The sequence below is a fragment of the Nicotiana tabacum genome, chromosome 3 (assembly GCF_000715075.1).
Source record: "Nicotiana tabacum cultivar K326 chromosome 3, ASM71507v2, whole genome shotgun sequence".
NCBI lineage: Eukaryota > Viridiplantae > Streptophyta > Magnoliopsida > Solanales > Solanaceae > Nicotiana > Nicotiana tabacum.
The window spans coordinates 58673332-58678366 of NC_134082.1; the positions used below are offsets into that span (position 1 = coordinate 58673332).

At 41.3% G+C, this 5035-nt stretch overlaps 1 non-coding gene across 1 annotated transcript; it reads left to right on the forward strand.

Moving 5' to 3' along the window:
• Window positions 1–3968: 3968 nt before the first annotated feature.
• LOC142179630 (small nucleolar RNA R71) lies at window positions 3969–4073 on the forward strand. The gene has a single exon (XR_012708174.1). It is a non-coding gene; the product is annotated as a small nucleolar RNA R71 (small nucleolar RNA).
• Window positions 4074–5035: the final 962 nt, after the last annotated feature.

Consider the following 5035-nt stretch of genomic DNA (forward strand, 5'->3'; position numbering starts at 1 on the left):
TTATTTTGGGCGTTCTACATCTCCCTCGGGGGAAAATTCGGTCCCGAAGGGGAATAGCTAACTTCAACGATCACGACTGAATCAATCGAGGCCGTCTCTTATTTTAGGAGAGCTTCAGAACCAAGCTCCCCATGACCACCTAATGAATGCACCTCAGTTCGAGGAGAGATTTTTCCAATAAGAAACTCAAGGACATCACTCGATGCACCCTCGAAAGCCTTTTCAATCCGAGGTAGGACAACAATGGAATCAAGTTCGATTTAGAAACCATTGACTTTGTAGCATGTGGGTAGGTCAAGCTTTCTCCCCCCGTGGGTACTTCTGAGGAATCATCTTTCTTCTCGCCTTTGGCTCGGGGACTCTCTGGAACATATGGAATTAAGGTTGCCGAGACAGCCTTAGGTTCTTCCACTTTGGCTTTCTTGGATTTCGGAGAATGAATCAGGGACCCCCTTTTCCTTTTCCTCTCTTCGTTGGGTTTTGGGGTTTCTGCTTTACCAAGCAGTGCTTCCCTTATCAAGGGGACCTCACCCAAACCTGCGCAGATGTAAAATGTAAGCACATGGAATGAGGACGCTATCAATAATAGTTCTTTTGTGATATGTAATTACAACAGAAGTGGAGGCTCACCATGGTCCTTGGCTTCCCATCGAGCCTGGGACAGATCGTGCCACACGCGCTCGATATATGGGCAAATCGAATCCAACTAGTTGACCCAGCCCGAGAGGTCCTTCACTGTATTAGGGTACACTATGACGGTTGTATCAGTGGAGGAAGTCAGTTCGTAGGGAGATGTATCTAAAAAGAAACAAGGGAACATTTAATTGACATATCTACTTACGTTTCATATTCCACCTTTTAGGGAACGACATCCTCTCCACTAGAATCAGTTCTGAAGTCCTAACTCAGACAAAACAACTCATCCACCCTCCATTCCTAACCTCATCGATATAAGAAAATTGGCTCTCGAGGCCTGACAGTGGAGCTTAATCAGGCCCCACGGGAGAGTCAAGGACTATACATTCTGACCAGGTGGTCAAGGGTAAAGGGCATCCCCTCAATCATGTTCGTATAATGTCTGGTCATGTAAACAATGCGCCAGAACAAATGATGAATTTGGCCGAGGGTTACTCGATATCGTTTGCAGAAATCAAGGACCACAGGGTCTATTAGGGGCGAGGATGGCTCCACCGGGCCAAGGGTAAATGGATAAGTATACACACTGAGAAAGTCGGCCTTGTATATTGTTATATCTTCCCCCGAGAAGGAATCTCCACAAGTACCGCATCCCTCCAGCGGCAGTCGGCCTTCACTCTTTCAACGTCTGTTATTGAGCTAATATATTGGGACACGGGTTCACATAGTCCCGACTTCAAAAAAGGTTTTTCAGTCTTGAAATCGAAGGTCATTTCAAAGGCTTCTAGGATGCATTCCCTAACACGAGGGGGAATTGTTGCTTTGCCTTTAGATGAGTGCAAAGAAGAAGAGGGCACATCTTCCTGAGGGACGGAGGTGGAAGTTTTTGCCATTCTTAAAAGATTTAAGAGGAGAAATGAAAATTGCATTTCAGAAGAGAGCACAAGAGAGAAGTGAGAAGAACTCTTTTGAGGGCTTGATGGTGTAGTGGAAAATAAAGAGCAAAAGAAGAAGTATTTATAGAAGTTTAACGTTCATGTTGGAGCGGACCAAAGGACATCCAACTGTTGTAATAAATTCAAAGGCTTTTAAGGGCTATATGGACGTGACCTTTAGACATCTCATTTTGTCATGTCAATCGCTTGATAGGGTGTGATTACCGTCGTGACAGAAGTGTCAAAGGGGAAAGAATTCGAGATTGTTTCTTATCATTTCATGCTAAAAAACGCGGAGACTATCTGTAAATAGATAAAATCAGAGAGCCCGATTTTACGATCATTACGTCTTTCCATAGCTTGACTTTGAAGGCCCGGGGGCAAGGTTCGAGGTTTCGACCTCGAAGGTTCTTTATGCCTGACCTCGGGGTAGCCTAAATCGATGGTTATCATGGATATACAGGAAGTTTTCTAGGCACGTGGTCAAAGCTGACAACACCTACAAGAATAGTACCAGTCTGTACCTGACTGCTAAGTAGCTATACCGGCTACATTTCTTTGTAATAAATGCACATGTACTATGTTGGGATTTTCCCTCCTATATAAAGGGTACTCTTGTTATTTTTTCCACACATGATACAATATCACTTACAACATTCAATACAAGAACATTCTCTACTCTCTAACTTAAACACATTCTCCCTTGATTCTATTTTTTACATTTGTTGCTTATATTTACTGTGTTCTATTAATTGTTCTTCATTTATTGCTCATTATTGGTCATAAAGAGCCTTCATCAAAGCTCTCAAAATTGTTAACCCTTCATCGATTGTCCCAGCTTAGTATCCAGCTCGACCTCGAGGCCTTGTACACTCTAGCTCAACCGATTCTCAACCACTCAGTTTTCCTAAATATACTGCTTTCAAGTTCTTATCTCATTTTCTAGTCTCACACTTAGCATCTACTGCCTAACAACTAGCATAAAAATAAATTACATATTTTTAGAACCATAAAATTAAATTTAATTGTAATTACCATTTTCAAGGTAACTATTATCATTGTTGGGCGCGGCTCACCAAAACCCAACTGTCTGAACACAGATAGCGGCATCAAATTGATGCTCGCTCCAAGATCACATAAAGCTCGCCCGACTGCATGCTTACCAATGGAGATTTGGATAGTGAAACTACCTGGATCCTTCAATTTCTAAGATAACTTGATTTGATTCTTGATCTACATTCCTCAGTGAGTGCCACAGTATCGAACTCGGTCAACCTACTTTTATTTGCCACTATGTCCTTAATGTATTTAGAATATTTGGGCACTTCTCGCAGGATGTCTACTAGTGGAATATTAATTTGCACCTGCTTCAAAATATTGAGAAACTTTTTATACGCGACATTATCAGTCACTTTCTACAATCTTTGAGGGAACGAATGTGGTGGACTCACAACTAATGGTGGAGGTTTCTTAGCCAGTGCCTCTTCAGCTGGCTTCTCTGACTCCTTCGATTTTTCTGATTCTGATAATATAGTTGCCGGTTTCTCATTAAAGGTCACTTATTTTCTCTTTTTCGACTGGACTTCTTCTAACTGTCTCCCATTCCTCAATGACACAACATTAATAGATGCCTTAGGATTCTCCTTAGTGTCTTTGGGAAGAGCTCCAATTGGTCGAGCATTTTGGGAACTGGCAAGTTGTCCCATCTGTCGCTCCAAATTTCTCATTGCTGTGGCTTGGGCATGCTGGTCAGCCATCACTTTCTTCATCATCACTGTTGTGTGGGCTTACTGCTCAGCCATCAATTTCTTCATCATTTCCTCAATGTGACTTGCTGAGTTTGCATGTTGCTCAGCTTGAGGTTGTTTAGATTGTTGTTGAGGTGCTTGTGGTCGGTATTGATTCTGAGCACCTTAGTTTCCACTCCAAGAGAAGTTTGGGTGGTTCCTCTAGTTAGGATTGTAAGTGTTCCCATACTGGTTTTTCTGGCCCCTATTTGCATTACCCACAAAACAGATAGACTCTAGATTAACTAGGCATAAGTCGCTCATATGATCCTCTTCACATACTTCACAAAACAATTGAACCTGTTGCACTGGCTGAGCTTGTTGCTTGTTAATAACCAAGATCATCTGATTGAATTGGTTGGTCAATGTGAAAATCTATGTTGATTATGCCAAGATGACATCTAACTCGAGAACCCCTACAGATTTTTACACTGTGTGTCTGCCCATCTCTCATTGCCAATCAGGATTGCTTTTGGAGAATTTGTTCAATAACACATATATCTCATCAAATTTTCTCTAATACTTGACCTCCAGCTACAACGTCTACCACAATCTTTGTCTCAGGATGTAGCCCTTCTATGAAAGTGTGAGCTAACACTTCATTTGTCTGATTGTGATGAGGACAGTCTTTGATCAGCCCCTTAAACCTCTCCCAAGCTGAGTATAAAGACTCCCCCGCTTTCTGTTTGAAGGTGACTATCTCACTTCTGATCTTTGCAGTTTTTCCCAAAGGGAAGAACCTTGCCAAAGATTTCCTTGTCAGATCATTCTATGATGTAATAGAATTAGCTGGTTCAGCCTTCAACCATTGCTTTACTTCGCCCAACTGGGAGAATGGGAAAAGTGTGAGCCTTACGTAGTATGGAGTGACTCTGTTAGTAATGTAGGTATCACTAATCTCCAATATTTAGGATATGCTATTGTGGATCCTTGTGTGGAAGATCCAAAAATTGCCCATTTGTATGAAGTAGCTGGATCATGCTTTGTTTTAGCTCAAAATGCCTAGTGATTCTGGTCTTCACAATGCTAGAGGTGACATTAGTAATGCTGGGCATCGCCACCTTCTGAACAGCCATATGTTGCTCCTCTACCATGTTCACAGGAAATTGAACAAGTGCCTGAAGATTATTTATATCATTTGCTTTCCTCAACCTCCTATGAAATATTCTCTCAGGTTCGGGGTCAAAGCCTTGAAGTATGTCCTGGCTTCTGAACCTGCGCATTCAATCAAAGTTCCTGAGATCAGAACAACAATCAAGTAACGTTAGACTTGACGAAATAAACAATGAAAGCAAAAACTAGAAAGTAGTCAATATTCAAGTCCGTGGCAACGACGCCAAAAACTTATTGTTCCCAAATGAACACGCAAGTATACGTAGTCGTACAAGTAATAAAATGATAAGTTGAGTGTCGAATCCACTGAGACTTGTATCAACTACCCACTAAATTCACCAAGATTGTTATTAAGTCGAGCCAATTCGAGTTCAAGAGTTTAATTATACTAAATTATAATTCTAAGTAGTAACTAAATTATCAAGCAACAAAATGGTTGTTGTGTATTCAGTAGAGACAATATTCCAAGATTGTGAACGATTCACCAATCCTATTGTGTTCTAGTAAACTCTCCCTTTCATACAATTCACTCATGGTTTCTAATTAATCGAACAATTGCTCCCA